We start from the raw sequence: 16693 nt of genomic DNA on the forward strand, positions 1-16693 counted from the left end.
TGCCAGTGAGGAGACACAAGAGACACACGTTCGATCCCTGGGTCAGGAAGATCCCCTGGAAGAGGGCACGGCAACCCACTCCAGTATTCTTGCCTGCAGAGTCCCATGGACAGAGGAGCCTGGCAGGGTACAGTCCCTGGGGTCACAGATGAGTCGGCGTAAGTGAGTGACCGAGCAGTGGCAGCGGCTGTGTTGTCTAGCCCCGCCCACTAACTAGCCTCTGTCCATGACTCTGGCCTTGGAACGTGCTAATCCACTCCGCTTCAACACTTTTGCACTGGCTGTGCCCTTTGCCCGGAGCTCGCTCTCCCTCCGGTCACAGGGCTCACTCTTCCCTCCCCAAGACCTCTGCTCAAATGTCACCTCAACCTCAGCCGGGGCCCTCTGATCTCCTCTTACAAGCAAGGTCCCATACTCCAGTAACCCTGATCCTGCTTGCCTTTTTCCAGAACCCCTGGCTTCCTCATGAGATTGTAGGCTCCATGAAGGCAGGGCTAGGTCAGCCTTGTGCTTTCCTGAACCCTCAGATCCCAGCAGAGGGTCAAGCACACAGAAAGCCCTTGATAAATAAATGCGGAGTGAAAGGATGCGTGGAGAAGGGGGCCTGGGGGGGGCTGGAAGAGGAGCAGGAGGGCTGGGCTGTCCCAGTGAGAGGTGGCAGGGAGCGTCTCCTCTGAGGGGCCCCTGAGACCTGCTTCCTGTCCTCCCCTCCCCGGCCCATCATCTAAGATACTGCCTGGGTCTCTGTCCCGGGTCCCCTGTCCAGGAGCCCGTGCATCTTGGTGGGACCTGATCCGTGTCCAGGAAGGGCCTCGAGAGGTCTGCAGAGTCATCTTGGCTGTCAGGTCCACGACTCACCTTCCAGGCAGGGGCTGGCCTGCCCTTGTCTGGCTTCCCACAAAAGCAGGTGGAGGCGCGGTGCCCTTGCAGGAAACCCACACCCATCAAAGTCTCCTTTCCTGTGAATGGGCCTTTGCTCAGTATGAACATGTGCCGAACCTCCATTACTGTTGTTGACATCCCTGAGGAAAGGATGTGGAGGCCCCGGCCTCAGTCTTCAGGAGCCTGAGAAATGACAGAGCCACAGAGGGCAGAGTGGGCCACTGGGGGAGAAAGGTCAGGATGCCAGAGGGGAGGGTCCTAGGAGCCCCTGCCTTCGCAGCAGGAAGCCGGTGTGTATGACTTATTTATTACCGTCCCTGCCTCGGGGCAGTAGTCATGTACGGATATGAGAGCTGGACTATAAAGAAATCTGAGCATGAAAGAATTGATGTTTTTGAACTGTGGTGTTGGAGAAGACTCTTGAGAGTCCCTTGGACTGCAAGGAGATCCAACCTGTCCATCCTGAAAGAAATCAGTCCTGAATATTCATTTGAAGGACTGATGCTGAAGCTGAAGCTCCACTACTTTGGCCACCTGATGCAAAGAACCGACTCATTGGAAAAGAATGTGATGCTGGGAAAGATTGAAGGCGGGAGAAGGGGATGACAGAGGATGAGATGATTGGATGGCATCACCGACTCGATGGACATGAGTTTGAGTAAGCTCCAGGTGTTGGTGATGGACAGGGAGTCCACGGAGTCACAAAGAGTCAGACACGACTGAGCAACTGAGCTGAACTGCCTCGGGGCAGGGGGCGAGGCAGGTGGGGACGATGAAGAGGGCTGCTTTCCGGAGGCAGAGGCAGAGGCAAGCCAGCCTCGCTGCTCTTGCAGGAGCACAAGCTGGAGATAGCAGCTCCGCTCACCCCAGCCTTGTCCGGAGCCCCATTGCAGTGCCGTCATCAAGGTGCTTTGGGAGAAGACATGTGAAAATGGGGATTTTTCTCAGAAATGCCATGTGCAATGCGCTCTCTCCCACGACTCCACAAATCTTTAATAAAAGTAGGAAATTCACCTTGTGGTTGATGCAACTAGGCTTTTGGGAGGAGGCTGGATGTGAGTGGAGGCTGGCACAGTACTGAGACAGCCTTGGCCCATGAGACGGGAACAGGCTCACACTAAAGTCCCCAGGGAAGGGCCTGGACTGGCTCGGACAGCCTTCTGAGACCAGCCTGGCACCAGCCTGGTCCTCACCCCTAGGGCACCAGAGGCCTTCCCATCTGACTGGGCCCTGGGGTGGCCCCCACATTCTGCAGTGTTCCAGAAAGGTTACCGACAGGTGTTGGGCAATCGTGTTCCAAAAGTTTCCATTTTCCCCTGGCACCTGCAGCAGGACAGGCCTCCTCACACATCTTTTCCTCATCATATTTCATTTCCTTTAGCACACGGTATCTTATTTAAATGCGATTATCTGAAAACTTACTAACTGAAGGGTAGTTACTAACTGAATAGTATCTCTACTGTGGTTGATGAATACAGAAAAAACAAAAAAAGCACTTTTGAGAGAGGAAAATGATGTTCATTGCTTTTTCTTCTCTGAAATCTGTAGATAACCAAGATGCAATCTGTCCAGGAAAGCCGGTACTTCACTCTGTACTGTGGGGAGTGAGGGAAGCCAGGAGGGGGTCGCAGGCAGAGCAGGCGGAATGACCCCTGAGTGCTGTCACCTGCCACCTAGGTGTGCTGGCTCTGCCCACTCTGTCCCTCTCAGCAGCTCTTTGAACCCCCTGAGCTGCTCCTCCATGGAATCTTGGCCCTGTCCCCGGACTCCCCACCCCACGTCTGACTCCTGGTTCTGCCTTTGCTAGTTCTGTTATCCCTGACCAGCGAATCTAGTATCCCCATGCCTCAGTTTCCTCATCTGTACAATGGGTTCGATGATAGTCCTTCCCTCGTTAAGTTGAAAAGCTCTTGGGACACAGCTTGGCAGGATGAATACTGACGAATATTGGCTCTCATTTCTGGTGCTGTCTCGGGGGAGACGGTTGTTGGTAAGAGACTGGAGGCCCCTCTGCTCCAGAGGGAAGCTGCGTGCTTTCCTGGGGGTTCTGAGAAGACTCACCTCCTCCCCTCTGCGTTCTCACAAAGAGCCCAGTGAGGATCAGAACATCCCTAACGTTCTGATTAATGAGGCTCCAAGTGTCCCTGGAAAACGTCCTCTTCCTCTCCATCAGCGGAGCCCAGGGAGGTGTCTTGTGTTTTGTGAGCAGGAGTAACTGCCTGTGTAGCTCCAGGAAACTCAGGTTCTCTGTGGTCTCATGAATCATCAGGAAGGAGCTGGGAGAGAACCAACGTGCTCATTCCACTCCCCCCACAACCGGCAGGGTGTCAGGGTTCCCCCATAACACGCACTGGTCTGCGGTGAGAGCCACACAGCCCCAGCCTTCAGACCCAGTTCTGCCCTCAGATCTCCGCTGCCCGCAGCCCTGCAGCCCCCTCCCCGCTTCACTGGGGCGGTGCCTGCCGGGGCCATCTCCACAGCCAGAGCCATGTCTCCTCACCCCATCTGGCTTGGAGCGCCCCGTGGCCTTGAGCCCTGAAAACAGCTTCCCAGTCCCGGGGAGATGTTGGAGGCCTGGATGCCTGAGCACGAAGTGGAGCCAGGGAGGAGAGGGAAGACAGAGGGAGGAGGGCCGGGAGGAGGGAGGAGACCTTTAAAGGGCCGTCCTTCTCTGGGTCTAGCCCGGAGGTCCACATTTTGCCCCTGTGGAAGGAGGGGAGGGGTGCCGTGTCCCCTCCTTGAGCAAAGAGGCCCATGAGAAGCCCTAGCCTTGAGTTCTGAACCCAACTCAGAAAACCACAGGAGAGATGAATCCTTCCCTGAGATGTCCCCAGAGCACCTGGCCTCCTTGCTGGCTCACCCTAGGGACTGACTCCACAAATATTTGTGGAGAAAAACATCTGCGGAGAGAAAAGGTCCTAATAGAGGACAGTCTAAGGTTATTTCCTCCAAAAGGCGATGCCAAGGAACATGTGCAAGAGATAGTCCCTTGATACATCCCTCAGGAAAAAACTCAGCGGGGGGTGGGGGCTCCAAATAATAAAGTCTCTTAAAAAGGAGGCAAGAATTAAATAATTCAGGAAAACAAGATAGTCTAAAGTCTCCTTGTCACAATGCACATAGACACCTAAAGGCTCTGAGAAGTCCTGTAATAAAGAATCCTGCGTAACTGTGTTTCAACCAACAATAGCTAAACACACTTAACCAGGAGTGCCTGTCTCCCCTCTTTGCTCACCCTCTCTTTCTCCTCTGCTGTCTCCAAGCATCACGTGGAATCTGTACTGAGGACTGGGGTGGACATGGTCCCCTGAGATACGTGGAGATTCATGCAGGGTATGGGATGTCATTCTCAGGGGTCAGAGCAATGACTCCACACTCTCAGCAGGATTTCTGGGACTTCCCATGTGAAGGGACCAAGGGTGACCCAGGGACTTGCAGGAGGCTGGCCCTTGAGCCACACAGATGGAGCCTTCCCAGAACAAGCCTCAGGGCTCTCCTTGAACTGATCTGCCCTCAGCTGAAGCAAAAGGATTTAATGTCTTTTCCCAGAGAGAAACAAACTCTTTTATACACACAAAGCGAGGATTGAGATCATCAAACAATTTCCTCCAGGTCTAGAAGTTTCATGAGAAGGAAAGAAAACAAAAACACTTCAAAAAACAAAGCAAAGAGCAAACCCTGAGAACAGAACACACTTAATGAGATTGCTCAGCCCTTGGAGTTTCTGAATAATTCATGCCACCGCAGCTTTCTTTCCACTTTGTTTCTCAGGCTCCCCGGGGGTGGGAAGCCAGCCTTGTCGTGGTCTCGTCCAAGCGGCCATCCTGCCTCTGCTCACAGGCCTCCTGGGACGGGTGCTCACTACCTCCCAGGCTGTGCCCGGAGTGGGTCATAGGTTCTGCCACTAGAATGGGCATTAGGTGACAGCAGGCTGCCTGCAGAGGCCCCTCACGTGGCAGCCGCAGTGCGGTGTAACAGCTGAGAACCTGAACCCTGGGTCAAACCGGCTAGTCAGAATCCCGGCTCCATCGTAGCTGTGTGCCAACAGGCAGCAAGCCATGCCTCTCTGAGCCTCAGTTTAGTCCCCTGCCAAATGGGGGTGGTGACTTATACTTACCCGCTAGGGCTGTTGACTGGTTTGATCTCCTTGTAGTCCAGGACCCTCCAGTCAATCCTAAAGCAAATCAACTCTGAATGTTCATGGCAAGGACTGATGGCTGAAGCTATAGCTCCAATACTTTGGCCACCTGATGCAAAGTGCCAGCTCACTGGAAAAGACCCTGATGCTGGGAAAGACTGAGGGCAGGAAAAGCAGGGGAAGACAGAGGATGAGGTGGTTATATAGCATCACTGATTCAACAGACATGAACTTGAGCAGACTCCAGGAGATAGTGAAGGACAGGGAAGCCTGGCGTGTTACAGTCCATGGGGTTGCAGAGTCGGACATGAGCCTCCCTGTCTCTTGGGACCCTATGTGCATCTGTGGCTGTCAATGGTGGGGAACCCCTCCTAACTTCTCCCCGACTCTGCTTCCAAGCCTCTCCTAACTTTTCCCCCTGCGCTTCCAAGTTCAGGGCCTGGGGAAGGAGCAGTGTACCCCAAAGGGCTCCCCAGAACCCCTGGAGCCACTTTGTCCAGCAACAAAGAAAGTCCATCCCCAAGGTGATTACAGAGTTTCCAACCACTTCTAGAAACAGAGCCAGCTCATGACTTCAAGAACACAATGGCAGGTTAGAAAAGCAAAGAGACAAAGGAAAACCTCTAAGTTCCATCACAACCCTGAGTTCCCGCTCACTCAAGTTTTTGAGCCAAACTCGACTCCCCGTGAAATTTCGGTCTCTCGTGCCTCAGCTGGCTGGTGGGGACATGAATAGCATAGCTGTGTCTGAGAGGTGGGGGCTCTGGCTTTTCACAGGGTAACAAGAGAGGCTTGGTGAATTTCAGGGCTGCAGCCCAGCCTCCGAGCTCCCAGACCTTCAGGCCATGATCGAATCCAACTCAACACAGAGAGAGCCCCACAGACACACATGTCAGCCTCTGCCAAGAGGAAGGCCACGGGAACACCTGCTGGAGACTCGGGGAATTGCTGACTCCCTGTAGGGGCTTGAATGGGATCCCCCTCCCACCAAATTCATGTCCACTTGGAACCTCAGAATGTGACTTTATTTGAAAATAGGGTCTTTGCAGAAGTAATTAGACCTTGAGATGACATCATCAGACAATGATGGTGTCTTTATAGGAAGAGGAGAGAACACAGAGGGATGAAGGCTTTGTGACGACAGGTGGAGATTGGAGTGATGTAGCTGCCAGCCACGGACGCTGAGGCTCACTGGAAGGACAGAAGCCGAGATGTGGCAAGAAGGATTCTTCCCTGGAACCTGCGGAGAAAGCATGGCCCTACCAACTTTGATTACAGACATCTGGCTTCCAGAATCCCAGGAGAACAAATTTCTCTTGTTTCAAGCCACTAAGTTTGTGCTCTTTTTTTTTTTTTTAATGGCAATTCTGGCCAACTAAGACGCCTCCTCTGAGCAAAAAGGAGGACTGGGAATTCCTCAGGGACCTCAAGCGGTAGGGCCAATGCCCTCCTTCTTCACCTGGAACGGTAAGAATTCTGCTTCCATTCCCCCGTCCTCATCTCCTGGCCAAGTTGGAGGAGGCTTTCTGCCTTTGTTTATTTTGTTTGCCTTTGTTTCTGCGTTTGTTTTACTGAATCCGCTTTGTCAGGGAAGAGTCCACAGTTCCAGAAACAGAGGAATGGTTTTCAGTTGCACTTCTGGACTAGAAATTTCACTGTCAACCAGGTTGACATAACCAGGCTCCCCGCCTTCTGTTCCCATCTTTCCAGAAGCACTCGTGATGCTTTGCTGGCCTTTCTTTCCGAGGCCCGCTGTGGATTAGGGAAAACCATGGACAGCAACAGTTCCAGCACCCACAGCCCAAGGAAGCCCTGGGTAGTCAAAGCTATCCAGACCCAGGATTCTGGCTCGGGGAAGATTCCAGTGTCTGGGATTCTTTGTGGTTTTAGCTTTCCAGGCTTCTGGAGCCGAAAATCCATTTTTCCAATTTATCCCAGTATGTGTTCCTTAGAACTGTAATGTCCTGCAAAAATATTAATAAATATGTTTTAAACATCATAGTCAAATAAGTTTAGAAACTGCCAAAATAAACATAGTTGAGCAAATTACTGTACTGCAGACCTTCTCGGGACTTTTCATATGTCATATACAAATTGAGTCCCTTCAAGCCAAGGACATGGTATTCAAGGTTACCAAACCCGCTTGATCACAGGTCCTCTCTGCATTCTGCTTGCTTTTAGCCAGTTGTGCTTTGTTGAATTGCAACAGTGAAGATGTCCCTCCCTTCCTTCTCTGCTACCAGAGCTTCACTTCCAAGTTTAAAAAAACCACTTTGCTCCTGTCTTCCCCATAAATGTAACTATGTCACTGAACCCCCTAGGCTCAAGTTAAATGGCATGAAATACCCTCCATCATCTAGGGTCAGGCCACGCCTCTCTCTCAGCATCTGTTCTCTGCACCTTACAACGTGATCAACCCAAGACACCTGTGATTGCTGACCATGTGACATAGTCACAGCTTGGCCCTTGCTGTCTGGGATGCCTTTCCTGCCTCATCTGCCTGGAGAACATCTACCCATCCTCACATCCTCAAGACTGAACATCCTCTCCCACCTCATGCCTCCCACTCCCCCACCACCCAGATCAGGTGCCCCACCTCTGACCCCACATATTATATCGTGTTCCCAAGCCTCTCAGGGTGCCCCACCTCTGACCCCACATATTATATCGTGTTCCCAAGCCTCCCAAGCCTCAATCCCCTTTTGTCTGCTGAAAGCTTCACTCTGGTTCTCAGCCTCTCTGTCATCACATATCAGTTCAGTTCAGCCACTCAGTCATGTCCGACTCTTTGCGACCCCATGGACTGCAGCACTCCAGGCCTCCCTGTCCATCACCAACTCCTGGAGTTTACTCAAACTCATGTTCATTGCATCCAGCAATCTCATCCTCTGTCGTCCCCTTCTCCTGCCCTCAATCTTTCTTAGCATCAGGGTTTTTTCAAATGAGTCAGCTCTTCGAATTAGGTGGTCAAAGTGTTGGAGTTTCAGATTCAACATCAGTCCTTTCAGGTATAAACCCAGAAAAAAACCATTTTTGCCACTTGAAGAAAACGGTAAGATTCAGTAGCCCTGGTTCCTCACCTGCATGGTCTCTGGACCGCACTGTGCACTGTAAATGCCACATAAGCACCCTCCCCCAAGGCAGCCAGAGAAGGCAAGTCACTATTGAATCTTCCGTTGGCTTTGATAATGCTTGCCTTGCATTAGTGAGCAAAGGAGCAGACACAGTGTACAACAGGGAACTTGGAAATGACCAGCAACGTCAAAGTCAGCAGCTTTTTTTCCCCTCTAGATATGTTTGTGGTTACAATATTTTAAAAATGAAAACAGACAGTGTTGCTATAATTTTGACTAGTTGGCTGGTGGTGTTTGGCTGGTTCCTGGGGCAAAATGAAGTGTATACCCTTTTCTGTTTTGGAAAGAACCGTGAGCAACTCACTTTGTGTTGCTCGATTTCAGCACAGATTAGGTTATGATGGACGATAATTTTTTTCTGTGATCTGATGACTGGGGTCCACAGGCTCAAAAACAAATCAGAAAGTCAACCATAAGTGCCAGTAAGACTGTTGGGGTGCAGTGCCAAAGCCCACCCTATATTAGGGGGTCCCAGGGCAACAGGCTCAGCGAAGTAAGCCGTAGCCCCTGCTCATCACCTGCTGTCTGTTGGCCCAGAAATAGTGCCATCGGGGCACCAAGTGTCCGAGCTTTTGATCTTTCTAAAGAAGCTGCAAGTCCAAATAACTCCATGAGATATCCAGATTTTTAAACGTTGGCTTGAGTTTTAAAAAAAAAAAATCCAGTGCATGCCAAACAAAATACCTCTCTGGGCCAAAATCAGCTCTTGTGCTGACAGTTTGTGACTTCCATAATCATAAAAATAAGACAGCATCAGCATCACGCTTCACCTCTTAGCTTTACTATGATAAAAGGCAAGAAATTTTTTAAAAAGCTAAAAGATATGCAACTCTTTGGAGTACCCTGGTCTCTCTGAGCTACGGAGGCCCCTCCCTGATACACTTGTGCTCTGAGAGTAGGGTCCCAGGCAGTTCTGCCTCCCTCCTGGCTCTCGGATATGTGTGTGTAAACTCCTTTTTAAAAAATCACATAACCACCCAGCCTTGTTCAGCTGGAGTCTCGAGAGCTGGGGTCTGCGTGTCTGAGGTTTGCACAGTACCCCCAAGTGGCTTTAATGTGCGGCCAGGATTGAGTTTATTTGCTTATCCCTCTGTTTTCCTCCCATCACAGCGAAGGCAACTAAGAGTTGACGTGCCTGCCAGGCTACCTGCCTCATAAAAGACCCCGATGGCTTACAAAGGTCCGTCTTCTCAGCACAGGGGTGCGTCCACCTCCTCCTCTTGCCGACTCTCTGGACCCTTCAGAGATGAGTGAAGACCCAGGCAGGGCCTTCCTCCGTCACTGGCTGGCTGGCTGGAGCACTTTGCTCTGTGATCTGGGTTTCCCTAGTTTAAGCGCAGTCATCATTCTGATACTGACACAGAATTCTGTGAGCAGCTGGTCAGCCGTGAACACAGCACACGTGCATACATCGTTTTCTGGGCTTTCTCCTGCCCCTCGTCCTCTCTCTGTGTCCGAGTTCTTCACCTGCCCTCTGCACGAACACCCCCACACTGCTTCGAGCAGACCTGTGCGCTGGGAGCTGTTCCCCCCTCCACCCTGGCTCCTGCCTGTTGTCACCAGAACCTTGTGGAAGGCTCTGTCACCCTCAGATGCTGAGTCCCGGGGCCATGTCTGGTCCAGGGCACAGTGAGGGCACATGGCTCCACTGTGGATTGGCAGTCTGTGGGGAGGAGACTGATCCTCGTTACGATGTTGGTCCCATCAGTGTCCACCCAGGGAAGCAAGTGGGCGGTGAGCGCCTCAGCCCTGATCTCTCTGCTCCCAAGCAGGCTCTGCCTTTCCCAGTGTGACCCCCACCCCCCCAGATCCACACGGCTGTCTCCCTTCTCCTCCCTCCCAGTCTCCACCTGGGCAGGAACCCTCCACCTCTTGCTTGGAGCTTCTTGTCCGATTTTATGCTCTTCTGGCCCTTGGGGGATTATTATCTCTCTGACTGTGTAATGATTTTTCCCACAGTAAGCCCCAGAACACCACCACTGCTATCTTAAAGTTACCACATTTTTATTTATGAGTTTTTTGTTTGTTTTTCGGTTGCTTTTTTCTTTTTTTTTTTTGGCTGTGTCCGGTCTTAGTTGCAGCATGCATGATCTAGTTACCCTGACCAGGGAACGGACTCTGGCTCCCTGCACTGGGGGCACAGAATCTTAATCACTTGATCACTAGAGAAGTCCCAAAGCTACCACATCTTTCATAAGAAAGATCCCCTCCCAGTGGTCTGACATGTTCAGGGTACACTTAGGGATGAGGGGACAACTTAAAATGAAAGAAGCATTGGATGTATTTGAAACAGCCAGGTACTAGCAAAGAGGTATTCACACACGAAGAGCAGGCAGGAAGAAAGAATGCCCATGTACATTGTTCATTTAAAAAGCCAATCACCAAACAATACATAGTATGGTGGTTTGTGGTGCCTCAGACGGTAAAGAATCTGCCTGCAATGCAGGAGACCCGGGTTCGATCCCTGAGTCAGGAAGACCCCCTGGAGAAGGAAATGACAACCCACTCCAGTATTCTTGCCTGGAGATTCCCACGGACAGAGGAGTTTGGTGGGCTACAGCCCACGGGGTCACAAAAGAATCAGACATGGCTGAGTGACTAACGCTTTCACAGAGTATAACAGTATCACACAGACTGACATAAAATATTCAGCAGTCTTTAGAGCAAACGCTTGTCAGTGGTTATGTGTACACAGTGGGTCTGTGGTTTAAGACATTTACTGTGTTATCTATATTCAAAACATTTTTAAGAATAAAATGTCTCATAATAAAAGTCAAGTTTAAATTCTAATAGTAAAAAGACTTAGCCCACCAACCCTCAACCTCCGTGAGGTCTTTTTTCTGGGTTCTCCCTGCAGCTCCCGTGGGAAAAGGGCATCCCTTCTCCTCCCATAGCCCTTGGGACCACCTCCTTCATAAGACATGTCATCACACTGTTTTATAATCCTCTCTCCCTAAGCTGTGCCCTCCTGCCTATCAGAACACCCAGAACGTCCTCTTCAGGGAACTCATTACCATTATGACTAATTAATTTCAGTGGAATTCATTTTTCTGTGCAATTTTTGGTCTCCTATCTGTCTTTCCTACTGGATTGTATCAGTAAGGGTAGAGACCAAAGACCAAACAGCCAACAAAGTCTGCAGAATTCATAGTTGGTGCTTGATAAACAGTTGCTGTATAAGTGAAGGGGTGAATCTATAGATGAATGAATTCAAATCAGGACTGTCTTGAAAAAGTCCAAAGCCTTTCCCCTGATGCTGCCAGTCATCAGATGTGTCTCTCCAGACTGCAGAAATCCTGCTCGATAGCAGAGGCTCTCTGTCAGTTACTGGAGTGGCACACACATCACCCAGATCAGAGAAAAAACTATGTGTCCCCAAGGAGTCTCAGCAAAACCTTGAACGGAATCCACCTGTGTGCTATGGGAACCCAGCTTTCTCACAGCGCTGAATCTAAGGATGAAATAAAAACCAAGTAGTTGAACTTCTGCATTTTCATGTATCATTTTAATTTTAAAGATGTGTGTGTGTGCGCGTCTGCTTAGTCACTCAGTTGTGTCTGACTCTTTGCTACCCCATGGACTGTAGCCTGCTAGGCTCCTCTGATGCACAATATGATTTTTTTTTTAAGTCTATTCCTCCTCTGAAATTCCATGTCCAAAGCGATAGCAAAGGTTCTCACCTGGAGTATGCATGAGCATCACGTGGAGGGTTTATTAAAATGCTGAACCCGGCGGCCGCCACCTGTTTCTGAGACAGGTCTGGAATGAGCCCCGAGAAGCTGCCCTCCTGGAGGCTGGTCCAGGCCCCAGGAGGGGTCATGGGGCAGAGGACCCTCTGGCCTGCTGAGCTGTTGCGTGGCCTAGAGGAAGTCGCTGTCCATTCTGAGCCTCAAGTGCCCTGCAAGTAAAAAGAGAAGCCTTTAGAAAGGAGTTTCTGGGCTCCACTTCTGTCCTCTGATTGCATCGGCCTGGCCCAGCCTGCTCTGGGCAGCAGAGGGCAGCAGAGACCGGGAAACGGAGAAGAGTCAGGCAGCTGGATGAGTCCGCCGAACGCTGCATGGGCGCTGAGTCTTCTGTTTGTTCCTTGGTGGCCCAGACGGTAAAGCATCTGCCTGCAGTGTGGGAGACCCTGGTTCGATACCTGGGTTGGGAAGATCCCCTGGAGAAGGAAATGGCAACCCACTCCAGTACTCTTGCCTGGGAAATCCCCTGGGTGGAGGAGCCTGATAAGCTACAGTCCAAAGGGTCGCAAAGAGTCAGACTGAGTGGCTTCACTTCCTCTGGTAACTCAGTGCTCCAAACACTGCTAGACCAAAGGACAGAAAACTTTCTAATCCGTTTGCCCTCTCTTGTGACCAGGAGAGGTGAATTGCTGCCTTATGTGGAGTTTTTTTTTTTTCTTTTCCTGAATCACCTTTATAGCCCTGGGAAACTGAGGCCTGGAGAGGGGAAAAGAAAAAGGCCCACAGTCACAGTTAGTGGCAGGTCAGAATAATACACAGGCCATTCACTGCCTCCTGTTCTAACTTTTGCATCCCCTCCTCTCCTGGAGGAGAATCAGGCCAGGTGGGGCTCTGGGGGCCTCTGGATGGGGTGTAGGACAGACATGGGTGGTTTTTTAAGTCAGGCCCCATGAGTCTGGAGCCCTCTCCATGTGCAGCCAGAAAAGGGGGTACCCTACAATGATCTGACCCCAGGGCCCCCAAACATCTATTCAGAGACAGCAGGCAAGTCCCAGTCTGCATTTCCCTGCTGGGCTTTAAACAGAGAATTCTGTCCCCTTCCCCACGAAGGGCTCGCACTTCTGAGTCACTTGATGGAGGAAGGGGAACGGGGGAAAAACACACAGCTTCCCAAGACCCTCCCCCGAGACTCTGTTCATCAGGTCTGGGGTCAACCCTGGGACCTCATGTTAAACCCAGGCTGGTCCTCACCTGAAGGATCAGGGTGCAGAGGTTCATTCAGGGAGGATGCAAGAAAGGGGGCACGGGCTCAGCTGTCCCCATGAGGAGGATTCCTTGGTTCTGGTAAATTCCTCCAAGAGCCTCCTAACTTCCTGACATTTTGGAGGCCAGGACAAGCGTGAACGTGGAGGCCCCAAGCCATGTGTCGATTACCATTCCTAATCAAGATAATAAGCTGTGAGATAAAATGTGTTATTTTTCTACCTTGATAAACATCTTCCTCCAGGTTTGAACTTAAGAATCTTGGGAGTGGGCTGTCAGGACACGGCGGTGTGGGGAGCCAGGCTGTGGCCCATCCCTTGGAGGTCCACCCCCAGCTTTTTGTGGGCCCACTGGAGGGGTCTTGAACATGTGTGTGAGGGCACACGAGCATGTACCCACCAGCCTCACGTGTCCAAGTTCTGTCCACCGCCCCCCCCCCACCCCCCCCACACACACATCCAGCTGCCGTGTCACCCGGAGGAAAACAGATGGAGGGGGACAGGCACACACAGACCTGGGGCCAATTCAGGACTCCTTGGACACGAGATGACCTCTGCAAGGACAGGACGCAGGCCCCGCCCCCAGGCCGGAGACTCCGCCCACAGAGGGGCGTGGCCCCAGGAGGCAGCCCAGATGCCCATTCCCGCCCGGATCTCCCACCGGACAGCCTCAAGGGGGCGAACGGGCTCCTCCTTCCGTGGAAGACGGAGGACTGTGCAATGACCGCTGTGCTTTGCTCCTCAAAGGGCGGGGGGCACCTCTGGGCTCCCGGAATCGCCCTGGGTGCAGACGCCCATCGGACCCCAGGCTCCCATCTGCTATCAAAGCAGAATGTAGACCTTCAGCTGATTCCTGCAGGCAGGATTCTCAGTTCTGTCCAAGAGGAAATAGATATGGATTCAGGAGGCTGCTGGGGGACCCGCGGAGCTTTCTAATAAGAAAATGGTTGACAAAGCTATCAAGTGCCATCACCCGTGCCCAGCCCTAGGAGGCTCTCAGAGGCCCGGGAAAGAGAAGGCCAGCTCATCTGCCGCCAAGGAGACATCTGGGCCTTGGAGCCTCCATGTGGTCAGCTGCCCCCACCACGCACAGCCTGGGGCCTGGGCCTCCCCCTAAGCCCACCTGGGCTCTGACAAGCTACCGGGACTGGCTTGTTGAAGTTCCATGAGCTTTGGGTGTCCACAGCCTGATTGTGGGGGCTTCCATAGTAGCTCAGCTGGTAAGGAATCCACCTGCAATGCAGGAGACCCTTGTTTGATTCCTGGGTCGGGAAGATCCCCTGGAGGAAGGCATGGCAACCCACTCCAGTGTTCTTGCCTGGAGAATTGCTATGGACAGAGAAGCCTGGCAGGCTACAGTCCATGGTGTTGCAAAGGGTCGGACACGACTGAGCGATTAAGCCCAGCACAGCACAGCCTGACAGTGAGGGCTTTCCAGAACCTCAGGGAAACCTGACAGGACTGATGGGGCTGCAAGTCCCCAGAAGGTTCTAATTCACACTAAAATGTTAAACTTAGAAACATTTTTTAATTCATTCAGTCAATAGGTATTTACAGAGAGCCCCTTCCCTTGGCACCACCAGACTCTTGTCCCCTATAGCTGAGAGAATGCCACCTCTCCCCCACATCTTCCCTCCCTCCTCAGATCTCAACTGCAATTTCATTTCCTTGGGACACCCTAGCCAAAATGGCTGCCACCTCCAGGCCCTCTCCACCATATCCCCTCACTTTGCTCCATCTCGACCTTTACCACAGGCGCCTGTGTGCATTTATCTTACTCACTGCTGTGCCTCTCCTTCCAGAATGTAAGCCTCTGCCCCCCAAAGCAAGGGGACATATCACGATCACCCCTTCCTCCCCAGTGTTGCTGGCACATAAGAGGCTCAAGGAATAGTTATCGGATGATGAATGAGGCCATGACGACTTACTGATTCATTGTCTCTTCCAATAATAGGACAATGGGGCAGGCTCCTGTTGGGAGAAAGAGGGCATTTGAAAAGAGGGAAGGTGTAGGTGGCGGAAGGCCCCAAGCTCTGCAGACCTGGAGTGGCTGGCTGCCAGCCCCTCTCCAGGGACACTCTCCCATGAAAGGTAGAGAGGAAGCGAGATCAAGAGAGCTCACCAGCGGGGCGTCCTCCCTTGTGAGGAAGGATTCAGGGCTCAACATGCTTCCTGGGGCCGGGTCTGTACAGGCAGAAGGAAGAGGCCGGGTCGCTCCCAGGCGGGGCCAGCCCGAGGCCTGGCGGTTTGCAGGAACCCTTCCTCTCCAGCCCCTGCTTGTAGGTACTTGCTCTCTGGCACACCATGAATTGTTTTCTAGCTGCCTTGTGAGGAGATTAAGCTTTCATTTTAAAAGATGAACAAAAAAAGTCTCTTGCAAAGGCTTGAGTAGAGCTGACCCCGAGGAGGGGCGGTAATAGCTGATGGGCACTACGTTTGTCTAATTAATCTTCTTGTCAACAAAGTTGTTCTTCACCGCTGCCAACCCTGACATCACCCCACAAGCCTGCCGCAGTGGTTCATACCCAGCCACAGAGGCCGCTTCCGACCCACCCTGAGCTTATCGACTCTCCCCCTGCCCCAAATGCTGCCCCCCTGCCCCTGTGCTGCTTCTGGACTGGGGACCCATGGATGAGAGCCCAGGTGTCCCACATCCACTAGCTTGAGGGAAGGGGACCCTGGGGCATCAGTTTGAATGAAAGATGGTGGAGACCTGGAAGGTTCAGGGGTTCTCCAAGCCTTAAGGAGGTTGGTTCGCAATTAGGACTATTCAGAGATCCTGAGATTTTTCTTTAAACTTTGAGGGGTTCAGTTTTGCAGGGCTGATCACTGCTGTTTGGCTGGTTCGCCCCAAAAAGCACAGTTGCAAAATCAAATGCCTTTAGGGCCTAGTTGTTGTTGTTCAGTCTCTGAGTCGTGTTTGACTCTTTTGGGACCCCATGGACTGTAGCCCACCAGGCTGCCCTGTCCATGGGGAGTCTCCAGGCAAGAATACTGGAGTGGGTTGCCATTTCCTCCTCCAGAGGATCTTCCTGACCCAGGGATTGCACTCCAGTCTCCTGCATTGGCAGGCGCATTCTTTACCACTGAGCCATAGGATGTAAATGAGTCTGGGTTTTAGGAACGGGGGCGGGGGCGGGGGGGGGGGGGGGAGCACAATGGTCAGAAAGTAAAAACAGGTCTTTCACTGGAGAGTCGGATTTTTCACTGTGCAGGGTTTATGCTACTTGGGGCCCCTGGTGGCCATTTCCTGCCTCTGTAGGAGGCTTTGTAACATCAAATGTCTTCCAGGCTTTTTGTGACATCCTACAGGAGTCAGGCCCTCTCTTCTGTTTTTATTGTCAAAATCACCCTGTCGATTTCCTTCAGGGCCTTCAGCACCATCGATACTCACCCTGTTTACTTACTTATTGTCTGCTCACCTACCAGGCTTCTTAACCAAGTGTTCTGTGGATAGAATCCAGAAGCTTCTTGAACTTGCCTAGGGAAGCATTTACATCACTAGTCTGAGTAACCTCAAACAGAAATGTAACGTTTTTTCAATTATGAATACAGGCAATATGTCACAGTATATTAGCAGTGACTGTGGCTTCC

General features: G+C 51.8%; 1 long non-coding RNA gene across 3 annotated transcripts; it reads right to left on the reverse strand.

The window, feature by feature from the left end:
* Positions 1–5556: 5556 nt before the first annotated feature.
* Positions 5557–15642, reverse strand: LOC122709524. Of its 3 annotated transcripts, none has more exons than XR_006345541.1 (6): positions 15222–15642; positions 15028–15070; positions 13615–13973; positions 13089–13276; positions 11835–12052; positions 5557–6984 (listed from the first exon to the last, which is right to left on the reverse strand). It is a non-coding gene; the product is annotated as an uncharacterized LOC122709524 (long non-coding RNA). The 3 variants fall into 3 exon arrangements; XR_006345542.1 differs by having other exon boundaries at positions 13089–13293; XR_006345540.1 differs by having other exon boundaries at positions 13089–13973.
* Between the last annotated feature and the right edge of the window lie 1051 nt (positions 15643–16693).

Source organism: Cervus elaphus, chromosome 15 (genome assembly GCF_910594005.1).
Source record: "Cervus elaphus chromosome 15, mCerEla1.1, whole genome shotgun sequence".
Lineage (NCBI taxonomy): Eukaryota > Metazoa > Chordata > Mammalia > Artiodactyla > Cervidae > Cervus > Cervus elaphus.